This window comes from Pseudophryne corroboree, chromosome 4 (genome assembly GCF_028390025.1).
Source record: "Pseudophryne corroboree isolate aPseCor3 chromosome 4, aPseCor3.hap2, whole genome shotgun sequence".
NCBI classification, from domain to species: Eukaryota; Metazoa; Chordata; class Amphibia; order Anura; family Myobatrachidae; genus Pseudophryne; species Pseudophryne corroboree.
This window is the reverse complement of record NC_086447.1, coordinates 527,670,910-527,683,696: the sequence shown is the minus strand read 5'-3', so window position 1 is coordinate 527,683,696 and position 12,787 is coordinate 527,670,910. Positions and strand designations below refer to the sequence as shown.

The 12,787-nt window shown below is 48.9% G+C and overlaps 1 protein-coding gene across 1 annotated transcript in view; it reads right to left on the bottom strand.

The window, feature by feature from the left end:
• RNF217 (ring finger protein 217) overlaps window positions 1-12,787 on the bottom strand; it is a 293,219-nt gene that overhangs the window by 139,441 nt on the left and 140,991 nt on the right. The window lies entirely within an intron of this gene.

Sequence of the window (12,787 nt, the reverse complement as noted above, 5' to 3'; positions counted from 1 at the left end):
TTCGGCCAGCCCTCCCCGTTTCTCCAGACACTCCCGCGTTTTTCCATGACACGCCTGTGTTTTTTAGCACACTCCCGGAAAACACTCAGTTACAACCCAGAAACGCCCCTTTCCTGTCAATCATTCACCGATCAGCAGTGCGACTGAAAAGCGCCGCAGGATCCACAGCAAATCTACTAAGTTTTTAGTTAAATAACCAAGCACGTGCGCCCTGCGTGCCTTGCGCATGCGCATTTTGCAACAATTCGCAGCATAGCGAAAATCGGTAACGAGCGAACAACTCAGAATGACCCCCAATACCTTAAGAGAAAGCCACTTAAGGTCTGATGAGTCAAGAGGCTCAAACGAAGACCCTTGTAATGCCTCCAGAACCACAGACAAATCCCAAGGAGCCACAGGCGGGACATAAGGAGGTTGAATCTATAACACAATGTATGAACATCAGGTAGAGGTCGCAATTATTCTCTGAAACCAAACCGACAAAGCAGAAATATGAACCTAGATGGAGGCTAGACTAAGGCCCAAGTCCAGGCCCTGTTGCAGAAAGGCCAAAAGTTTGGCCGTGCTAAACTTGTACGCGTCATGATTGTTAGTTGCACACCAAGCAAAGTAAGAATTACAGACCCTATGATAAATCCAGGCAGAAGCCGGTTTCCGGGCCTTCAACATGGTTTGAATGATTGCCTCAGAAAAACCTTTGGCCCTCAGGACCGAAGCTTTAAGAGCCACGCCGTCAAAGCCAACCGAGCCAAATCCTGATATACACAAGGGCCCTGAACGAGGAGATCTGGGAGCTACGGAAGTAGAAGGGGACGCTCTATCGAGAGACCCTGAAGGTCTGAGAACCAATGCCGTCTGGGCCACGCTGGTGCGATCAGAAGCAGGAGTCCTCCTTCTTGCTTGAACTTCCTTATTACCCTGGGCAGAAGTGACACCGGAGGGAACACGTAAAGCAGCTGAAAGTTCCATGGAATTGCCAATGCATCCACGAACGCTGCTTGAGGATCCCTTGTTCTTGCTCCGAAGACCGGAACCTTGTGATTGTGTCGAGACGCCATCAGGTCCACATCTGGGAGGCCCCACTTGTCCACTAGGAGTTGAAAACTTCTGGATGGAGGCTCCACTCTCCGGCGTGTACGACCTGATGACTGAGGAAGTCCGCTTCCTAGTTGAGGACCCCCAGAATGAACACTGCCGATATGGCCAGCAGATGGCGTTCCACCCACTGAAGAATTCTTTATACTTCCCTCATTGCCATGCGGCTTCGAGTGCCGCCTTGATGATTTATGTACGCCACTGTGGTGGTGTTGTCCGACTGTACTTGAACAGGTCTGTTCTGTATTAAATGCTGGGCCAAGTTCAGTGCATTGAACACTGCCCGCAGATTCAGAATGTTTATCGGGAGGAGAGACTCCTCTTTGGTCCACCGACCCCGAAGGGAGTGTTGCTCCAACACCGCGCCCCAACCTCTCAGACTGGCATCAGTCGTCTGAAGAACCCAGTTGGAGATCCAGAAGGGACGACCCCTGCTCAATCATTGGTCCTGCAGTCACCAACTTAGTGACAGACGGACCTCCGGAGACAAGGAGATCATGCGAGACCTGATCCGGTGAGGCAGGCCGTCCCAACTGGCAAGAATTTCGTTTCTGCAGAGGGCGGAAATGGAATTGAGCGTACCCCACCATGTCGAAAGCAGACACGATGAGACCTAGTACTTTGCATTGCCGAGTGCATCGACACTTGCGGACGAGATAGGAAGCATCGAATCCTGTCCTTAAGATTCAGGACCTTCTCTTGAGACAAGAACAACCGCTGGTTGTGAGTGTCCAACAACTCTCCCAGGTGCACCATGCTCTGAGCAGGGACCAGGGAAGATTTCTTCCAGTTGATGAGCCACCAGTGGGCTTGCAGAAACTGGAGCATCAAATCCAGATGACGAAGGAGAATTTCTGGGGAATTTGCCAGGATCAACAAGTCGTCCAGATACGGTAGGATCCTGACCCCCTTACGGCGGAGTACAGCCATCATTACCGCCATGACCTTCACGAAGACTCGCGGAGCCGTGGTCAAACCAAAAGGTAAAGCCCGAAATTGATAATGGGGTTGCCCACAGCAAAACCTCAGGTAATGCTGATGTGACATTGCAATAGGAATATGCATGTAAGCATCCTATATGTCCAGAGAGACCATATAGTCCCCGGGCTCCAAGGCCAGAACAATAAAGTGAAGAGTTTAAATACGAAACTTAGAGACCTCACCTATTTGTTCAAGGACTTGAGGTTGAGAGTGAGCCGAGAGGACCAATTCGGTTTCGGGACTAGGAACAGAGGTGAATAGTACCTCTTGCCTCTCTGAGCCAAAGGAACCTGTACTACCACTCCTGTGTCCAGGAGGGACTGTACCACCAAATGAAGAGTTTTTGCCTTCACCTGATCTGAAGGCACGTCTGTCAGGCAAAATTGATGAGGGGGACGATTCTTGAAGCATATAGTGTAACCTCGAGTGACGACTTCCCATACTCAGGCGTTGGAAGTGGTCTTCAACCATTCCTGGGTAAACCCTAGAAGTCGGCCTCCCACCCTGGGTTTCCCCGGAGGGAAGCCCGCCCAGTCATGCAGCAGGCTTGTCAGTTTTGGAAGCTGGCTGACGGGCAGCCCAGGCACATTTAGGTTTGGGCTTAGTGGTTTTGGAAGTGCGAGCTTGTTTCGGGTACGCCTGACCTTTTGCTTTACTTGAAGGACGAAAGGAGCGAAAGGAAGTACTCTTAACCTTCGGCACCGAAGGAGCAGTACTAGGTAGACACGCTGTTTTAGCAGAAGCTAAGTCAGCCACTATTTGGTTGAGGTCCTCTCCAAAAAGAATGTCTCCCTTAAAAGGGAGCACCTGCAGGGTTTTCTTAGAATCCAGATCCACAGACCAGGACCGTAACCATAGAATCCGGCGAGCCAAAATTGACGTAGTAGAAGCCTTGGCCGCCAGAATACTGGCGTCAGAAGCCGCCTCCTTAATGTAATGAGAGGCTGTAACAATATACGAAAGACATTGTCTAGCATTATCAGAAATGTTGGAAGGCAGCTCCGCTTCCGCCTCCTGAGCCCACACTTCAATAGTATCTGCAGCCCAAGTAGCTGCAATAGTGGGCTGATGCACAGCTCTTGCTAGGTTGTAAATCTCCTTTAAGCAACCCTCCACACGCTTATCCGTCGGCTTTTTCAGAGAAGTGACGGTAGTTACAGGTAGAGCTGAGGAAACCACCAGCCACGCCACTTGCAAATCCACAGGCGGGGGTGTATCCAAATTTATACTTGGCTCCGCAGCGAGGGAATAGCGAGCCAGCATTTTCTTGTGAAGCATGAATTTCTTTCCCGGATTTTCCCAGGATTCCGGACGTATGTCAACTAAATGGTCAGAGTGAGGCAAAACTTGTTTAACAACCTTCTGATGTTTAAATCTGTCTGGTTTCTTAGAGGTAGCATCAGGCTCTGGGTCATCAGTAATTTGAAGAATTAGTCTGATAGCCTCCAGTAAGTCAGGAACATCCACCTGTGAGACAGATTCCCCATCAGTATCTGGATCAGTAGCTGTGGGATCAGTATACACGCCATCCTCATCAGACGAGGTGTCTGGGACGTGGGTGGATTGTGAGGAAGTAATGGCCTGCTTAGAGGACCCCTTGGTCTTAGGTGGGCGAGAGTTAGATTTCTGTTTTGTCAGTGAGTGGTTCAATTGCTGTAACTGAGTGGACAGGTGATCTGCCCATGGCAGATAAACCACCGGGACAATATGCGGTTGTACCGTCACGTGAGGTCCCATAGGGGGCGTAAGTCAAGTTACCAGCGTACTTAATAACGTGGAGAAAGTAGCCCAAGGTGGGTTATTATGAACCCCATTGCTACAATCCCACTGGGGGGTAGGGAACCCCCAGAACCTGAACCCTCTGCTGCTATGTTTTCCGCTAACGTGTCTGCAGCATCACCACCACACAATGTGGGATCAGCCACAGCTCCATCGCCCCTTGTAGCTGACATACCTGTAAGCTCAAATCATGGGCAACACAGTACAATATCAGCAGTCTAATACCTTGTCAAGAACCCCCTGGTCAGTGTATTAGCACAAACAGAGAATTCAAGAGGTATATGGTGACTGAAAACAGAGAAAAATACTCAAGTATATCCTGTGAAACACCAATATTAAATAATAGCCCTGACGCACTTAGCCCCCTTCTGAGGGCTACTTGGAGCAGCACTGCACTGCAGGCACCAACTACAAAACTGAGCTCCTGTGCACGGAGGTGGGGTTATAGAGGCGGCGGCGCTATGCATTCTGGGAACAGTCAAAGCTTTTAGACTGTTGGTGCCTTGGATTAAGATCCTACTCTACACCCCCGATGTTATTCCCTGTGGAACCCAGTGTACCCCGCTGCAGAAATAAAATTATTCAATGCATGCACAATTTCTTCAATTTTAATTTTCTGTGTTCCACAAATTAAGTCATAGATGGAGCATCATTAATCATAAATATGTTGTTTGTATCTACAAAATTAAACATTATGTAAACTTAACAAAATTCTAAAGAACAAAATGTTGATAAAGGGATGCAATTTAATACTTTATTTTCCCACAATACAAATGGGAGTTCCACAATTTATTACTAGGTGGTGTTACTATTAGTATATGGTGGTTGACCACATATGTTCACATGCAAGAGCAATCGGTGTGTGAAGCCGAATATTGAAGGTCAACATTAGTATAACTAACGTGTAACTTTAGCTACAAAATATGAATACGTTTTCTTTCAGCTTTGTGTAATTCTGTGTCATTTTTAGATACCATAGGGTTAATGAGGATTCTGGACATTAACCAATACCTCAATGTCCACTGATCATCATGTCATTAAATAAAATAGCTTATCTTCTAATGTTTTTTATTTTTTGGGGGGCCAATTATTGTACATTCGATGTTATCTGACCACCATCAGTACGAGCAAATCCCCTTGCGGCCTCGCTTTGCTTGCCACACTTTGAGCTATTCCCAATAGGGTGCCAAGCATATTTCAGTTTGATAGCATTATCATGAATTATATCATGGTAAAGGCCCCCATGATGGTGTTGGTGGCTCCTTAAAGAGGACAATCTGGAAACATGTTCTACAAGGCAAAGCTGTAGTGCAAAATTACCAAGAATGTTTTGAGGTCAAAAGCCAATCCACTGTTTATATATGACAATCAAGAAACAATGGTCGCCGACCTCCAGGATGCAAAAGGAATTTGTGGAGCAAGATGTGTGGTTTCTGTTAAGGGATTTGTTGTGAAATTATATGATAGCACTGGTGACAGTGGTCTTCTTAGTACATGCAAATTAAAAAAAAACACATTGCTCATGTTGAAAATATGCAAGTTCAAAATTCAGCTTCTGCTGAACATGCAAATACTGATCAATCAGCTGTTACAACTGCTAATAATATACAAGAAGCTGAATCTCAGGTCACAGTTCCACCTGTGAACTCATTTTGTAGTAGTGATGACTAAAGGGGATCACAAACACTACATTGGAAACATGATAAGTATCAGTAATGACAACTTTCTTACTGTACAATACTTGAAAAGACAAGGTGGTCTGGTTTACAGGAATATTATGTTTTTCCTGAAAATGAGGACATTGACATCATAAGCACATATTTAGTTTAGTGTACTTTGGCAGGGGATACATTCAATATCCCAGCTGTCGGGATCCCGGGGCTCAGAATACCGACACTGGGATCCCGACTGCTGAGATACCGCCAGCTATTCTCCCACTTGGGGTGTTCATGACACCCCTGGAGGGAGAATAAATAGCGTGCCAGTGATCGCAAAAACGCGCTATGACGCATATTTTACCCAGAAACAGCCACCTGGGACCCATGTTTAGAAGATGAGTGGGTCACACAGGATGCGCACATCAGGGTCTGTGTGGCATCGCGCTAGCCAGTCAAAGGACACAGGTGGTGACTGGCTGTTTCTTCAGCCAATCACCTCCTGTAGTTTCCAGCCAATCAAAGCCTGCGGTGTCTCTGTCCGGCACGCTTTGAATCCCCCTTACCACTGCACACTGACATGGGCTCCGCCGCCAGCACCATGAATCTGCGCTGCAGTGCTAGCAGACTGGTTCCACTCACCCAGCACAGCTCCACCTCCTCCCCGGCTGCACGCTGACCTGGGCTCCACCGCCAGCACCAAGAGACTGGCCCTGCTCACCTGGCACAGCTCCACCTCCTACCCGCTGCATGCTGACCCTGGGCTTCACTGTCAGCGCCAAGAGACTGGCCCCGCTCACCCTGCACAGCGACCCTTCTCTGCAACGGTGACTGTTGCTCCGCATCTGCCCTGTGTCCCTGCCCCCCCTTCCCCAGTGGCATGTGTGCCCCGGGCTGCAGCGTGTATGGGGTGGTGGATGGGCTTGCTGTAGTGGGTTACTGCGACGCTGTCTGGGGGGACTGGAGCTCTGAGATGGTTACTGCAATCTGTCTCCATGCTCTACCTGGCGCAATGAGTCTCTGTGCTCTACCTGGTGCAATGTGTCCCCGTGCTCTAACTGGCGCAATGCGTACAAGGTGCTCTGCCTGGCGCAAAGCGTACAAGGTGCTCTGCCTGGCGCAAAGCGTATAGTAGGTTCTACCTGGTGCAATGTGTATAAGCTGCACTACTGTGTGGTGTAATGTGAACTGCCACTATTATGTGGCCACACCTCTTCCCCACAAAGCCACACCCCTAAATTTTTGCTGCGCACTGTCTATACTTTGGCATGTAGGAAAGGGAGCACCAATTTGCTTTGTGCCTTAGGGCGCCAAAATGTCTAGTTACAGCTCTGGTGCAGTGTTCTGTATGCTACACAGCCCTGTAGCATTACCACCCCACTTCTCCCCCTTTCAACACTTTGTAGTGTCCACATCAAGTCTGTGTTTTTATATTTTTATAATAAGATAAATAAAAAAACTTCATTCTGATGAGACCCAGAAAAGGACAGGTAGGACCCCAATGTTTAAAAGTGAGGGGTCCCCGGGACCCACTTTTTTTTTTTTTTTTTTTTAACTCAGCGCGATCACTGCGTTGCCTGCAGAGTGACGAGCGCAGAAAGCCTGCAAGGAGCTCTTTTGTGCTCACCCCGCTTCCGGAATTCTGGCAACCGGCATCCCAAGGCTAGGATCTGACCGCCGGTATATCGATACCAACCACTTTGGCAGAGCCACGTGAACTGCGTGGCAAATATGATTAAATGACTTTATTCTTATTATACTATAAATAGAACAGTTTATCTTGTATTATATTCTCTCTGTGTAAAGGTAGAACATCTATTTTAGAAATATTAAACACCGTGAAACGCATGGTATTTCATTTAAATAAATGTATCAACCTGATCATATTTAGTGCTGTACTAAAGAAAAAAAATGCCACTTACACCACGTACATGGAGCAGCAGAAAAATAGGATTTTGGTACTCACCGTTAAATCCTTTTCTCCTAGTCCGTAGAGGATGCTGGGGACTCCAAAAGGACCATGGGGTATAGACGGGATCCGCAGGATCTTGGGCACACTAAAAGACTTAGGACTGGGTGTGAACTGGCTCCTCCCTCTATGCCCCTCCTCCAGACCTCAGTTATAGGAACTGTGCCCAGGAGAGACGGACATTACAAGGAAAGATTTTTGTCTCAACTAAGGGCTACCAAAGTACCAGCCCACACCATAACCATACCGTACAACCGGAATAACACCAAACCAGATAACAGTATGCATAAAACTCCAGCAACCAGCTGCAACAACCCAATACACAAGTCATGTATAAACTAACTTAACCAGTAAGAAAATATATATAAAGCAAGAAATAGTCCGCACTGGGACGGGCGCCCAGCATCCTCTACGGACTAGGAGAAAAGGATTTAACGGTGAGTACCAAAATCCTATTTTCTCTTACGTCCTAGAGGATGCTGGGGACTCCAAAAAGGACCATGGGGATTATACCAAAAGCTCCAGAACGGGCAGGAAAGTGCGGACGACTCTGCAGCACCGACTGAGCAAACGCCAGGTCCTCATCGGCCAGGGTATCGAACTTATAGAATTTAGAAAAAGTGTTCGAACCCGACCAAGTAGCCGCTCGGCAAAGCTGTAGTGCCGAAACACCTCGGGCAGCCGCCCAAGAGGAGCCCACCTTCCTGGTAGAATGGGCTTTAACAGACTTCGGCACCGGCAACCCCACCAAAGAATGAGCTTGCTGGATCGTACTACAAATCCAGTGTGCAATAGTCTGTTTTGACGCGGGATGACCAACCTTGTTGGCCGCATACAAAACAAACAACGCTTCAGTTTTCCTAGTAACAGCTGTCCTAGAAACGTAAACTTTTAACGCTCTTACAACATCCAGAGATTTTGGAATCACCACTTCTTCCGTAGCCACCGGAACAACAACAGGTTGGTTAATGTGAAACGACGAAACCACCTTTGGCAGAAATTGTTGACGAGTCCTCAATTCCGCCCTATCCGAATGAAAAATCAAGTACGGACTCTTATGAGATAAAGCTGCCAATTCCGATACTCGCCTGGCAGATGCCAGCGCCAAAGGCATAACCACCTTCCAAGTGAGAAACTTCAACTCAACCTTCCGCAAAGGTTCAAACCAGGAACACATGAGGTACCGCAAAACGACATCAAGGTCCTATGGCGCTACAGGCGGTACAAACGGTGGATTGATATGCATTACACCCTTCACAAAAGTCTGAACCTCTGGGAGGGCAGCTAACTCTTTTTGAAAGAAAATAGACAAAGCCGAAATTTGCACTTTGATGGAACCCAATTTCGGGCCTGCATCTACACCCGCCTGTAAAAAGTGGAGAAAACGACCCAAGTGACAATCCTCCGCAGGAGTCTTTTTAAGCTCACACCAGGAAACATACTTCCTCCAGATACGGTGATAGTGTTTCGCTGTAACCTCTTTCCTAGCCTTAATAAGAGTTGGAATGACCTCCCTGGGAATACCCTTACGAGCTAAGATCTGGCGATCAACCTCCATGCCGTCAAACGCAGCCGCGGTAAGTCCGGAAATACGCATGGACCCTGTAACAGATGCTCCCTTAGAGGAAACGGCCAAGGATCTTCCACCAGTAAGCCTTGAAGATCCGGATACCAGGCCCTTCTTGGCCAGTCTGGAACGACGAGAATCGCCTGAACCTTTGCTCGACTAATGATCCCCAGCACCTTTGGAATGAGAGGCAGAGGAGGGAACACATACACCGACTGGAAAACCCACGGCGACACCAGGGCATCCACCGCCGTGGCTTGTGGGTCCCTTGCTCTGGAACAATACCTCGGGAGCTTCTTGTTGAGCCGAGACGCCATCATGTCTATTAACGGAATTCCCCAGCGTCTTGTCACCTCTGCAAAAACCTCTTGGTGCAGAGCCCACTCTCCCGGATGGATGTCGTGTCTGCTGAGAAAATCCGCTTCCCAGTTGTCCACCCCCGGTAGGAAAACTGCTGACAGTGCGCTGACGTGTTGTTCCGCCCAGCGAAGTATCTTTGTGGCTTCCGCCATTGCCGCTCTGCTCCTTGTTCCGCCTTGCCGGTTTAAATGGGCCACCGCTGTGATGTTGTCTGACTGTACCAGGACCGGTCGACCCTGAAGAAGACTTCCTGCTTGGAGCAGGCCGTTGTAAATGGCTCTTAACTCTAGAACATTTATGTGGAGACAAGCTTCCTGGATCGACCATTTTCCCTGGAAATTTCTTCATTGGGTGACTGCACCCCAGCGACTTGCATCTGTTGTCAGAAGTACCCACTCCTGGATACCGAATCGGCGTCCTCCCAGGAGGTGATGAGCTTGTAGCCACCACAGGAGAGAAATTCTGGCTCTGGGAGATAAACTTATTTTCCGGTGAATGTGTAGATGAGACCCGGACCATTTGCTCAGCAAGTCCCACTGAAACACGCGGGCATGAAATCTGCTGTATGGAATGGCTTCGTACGCCGCAACCATCTTCCCCAGAACCCGAGTACAATGATGTATCGACACACTCGACGGCTTCAGAAGTTCTCTGACCATCGTCTGCAATTCCAGAGCCTTTTCTTCTGGAAGGAATACCCTCTGGTACTCCGTGTCCAGAACCATGCTCAGAAACGTAAGCCGTGTGGTCGGAGTCAACTGGGATTTCGGCAAATTGAGAACCCATCCGTGTTGTCGCAGAACCGATAGAGAAACTCCACACTTCTCAGCAATCGTTCCTTGGACCTCGCCTTTATCAGGAGATCGTCCAAGTACTGGATAATTGAAACCCCCTGTTTGCGAAGAACAACCATCATTTCCGCCATGACTTTGGTGAAAATCCTCGGAGCCGTGGAAAGCCCAAACGGCAACGTCTGAAATTGGTAATGAGCATCCTGTATCGCAAACCTGAGGAAAGCCTGATGCGGAGGATATATTGGGACATGTAAGTAGGCATCCTTTATGTCGACTGACGCCATAAAATCCCCCCTTCTAGGCTGGAGATCACAGCTCGAAGGGATTCCATCTTGAACTTGAAAACTTTCAAGTATGGATTGAGGGATTTTAGATTTAGAATTGGTCTGACCGAACCGTCCGGTTTCAGCACAACAAAGAGGCTCGAGTAAAACCCCTCCCCCCGCTGCGACGAGGGAACGGGAATAATGACCCTCTGTAGACAGTTTTTGAATTGCTGCTAACACCACCTCCCTGTCCGGCAGAACTACTGGTAACGCTGAAATGAAGAACCGGTGAGGGGGCAACTCCTTAAACCCCAGTTTGTATCCCCGAGACACGATCTTTAGTACCCAAGGATCCAGGCCTGATTGAATCCAGACCTGACTGAAATTTTGTAGACAGCCCCCCACCGGTTCGGACTCCCCCAGGGAAGCCCCAGCATCATGCGGTGGACTTGGTAGCAGCAGGGGAGGACTTTTGGTCCTGGGCGCCCGAACCTGCATAAGGTTTCCTTCCCCTTCCTCTACCTTTTGAAGCGAGGAAGGACGAACCTTTACCACGCCTGAATTTATTGTGACGAAAGGAATGCATTTGCTGATGTGGTGGCCTTCTTCTGTTGTGTGGGAACATAAGGAATAAAAGAGGACTTACCCGCAGTCGCGGTCGAGACCAGGTCAGCCAAGCCGTCCCCAAACAAGACAGTACCTTTGAAGGGTAGCGCTTCCATAGCCCTCTTGGAGTCGGCATCAGCGTTCCATTGATGGATCCACAGGGCCCTTCTGGCTGATATCGACATGGCACTGGTTCTTGAACCCAAGAGACAGACGTCCCTCGCCGCATCTTTTATGTAATCTGCAGCGTCCTTAATATAACCAAGGTGTTAGAAGGACATTATCTTTATCAAAAGTATCCATATCATTAGCTAAATTCTCAGCCCATTTAGCAATAGCACTACTCACCCATAACGACGCCACAGCGGGTCTGAGTAATGCACCCGAATTAGCGAAAATGGACTTCAGAGACGTCTCCAGCTTGCGATCCGCCAGATCCTTGAGAGCTGCCGTGTCGGGAGACGGAAGTGCCACTTTCTTAGACAAACGAGATAAAGCTTTGTCAACAGTTGGAGATGCCTCCCATTTTTCCCTGTCATCAGAGGGGAAAGGATACGCCATGTAAATTCTCTTGGGAATCTGCCATTTCTTATCCGGCGACTCCCAAGCCTTTTCATAAAGAGTATTAATTTCATGAGAGGGGGAAAATTTCACCTCAGGTTTCATTTCCTTGAACAAGCAAATCCTTGTTTCCTGAACCGCAGGTTCATCAGAAATGTGCAAGACATCTTTTATAGCCACAATCATGTACTGCATACTCTTAACCAAACGTGGATGTAACGCTGCCTCAGTGAAATCGACGTCGGAATCAGAGTCCGTGTCGGTATCAGTATCTACCACCTGATTAAATGGCCGCTTTTGCGACCCAGATGGGGTTTGAACCTGAGACAAAGCCTCTTCCATGGACTTTTTCCACACCTGAGTCTGCGCCTCAGACTTATCTAACCTCTTTGATAAGGAAGTTACATTCGCGTTTAATGTACTGAGCAATGCTAGCAAATCAGGTGTCGGCTGCGTCGACAGTCCCGATTCTAGCCCCGCATCCACTCCCCCAATAACCTCCTCCGGTGAATAAGCTTCCGCCTCAGACATGCCGACACACCACAACACACAGAAGGTCCCTGCTAGGTGACAGGCCTACCAAAAAAGCCCAGATAGAGGACACAGAGGGAGTATGCCAGCTCACACCCCAGCGCCCATATAACGCAAAAAACGATACATGTACCCAGCGCTGCCTACAGCACTATTAAGCACCAACACTGCGGCCCCCCTCAGAACAAGCCCCCGGTTACTTGGAAAGCGTGGAGGTCCGACCAGCGTCTATCCCACAGCCACGTGCAGCAGGGAAAATGGCGCCTGTGAGCTGCGGGTCGAAGCTCCGCCCCCTTCCCGGCGCGCTTCGGCCCGCCAATTTCAAAATTGCAAAAGATGCCGTCGGGGGTCTGTACACGGTGTCGAGGCACCCACCATCATTCTGCCGCCCTAAAAGAAACTCCAGTAACATGCTGCCCAGGGTGCCCCCCCCCAGCACCCAGTGAATACCGTTGGTGATGTGTGTGTGGGAGCATGGAGCACAGCTTCACCGCTGTGCTGTACCTTCCGTTACTGAAGTCTTCTGCCGTCCTGAAGTCTTCTGATCTTCTCATACTCACCCGACTTCTGACTTCTGTGAGGGGGTGACGGCGTTGCTCCGGGAACAAGCAGCTAGGCGCACC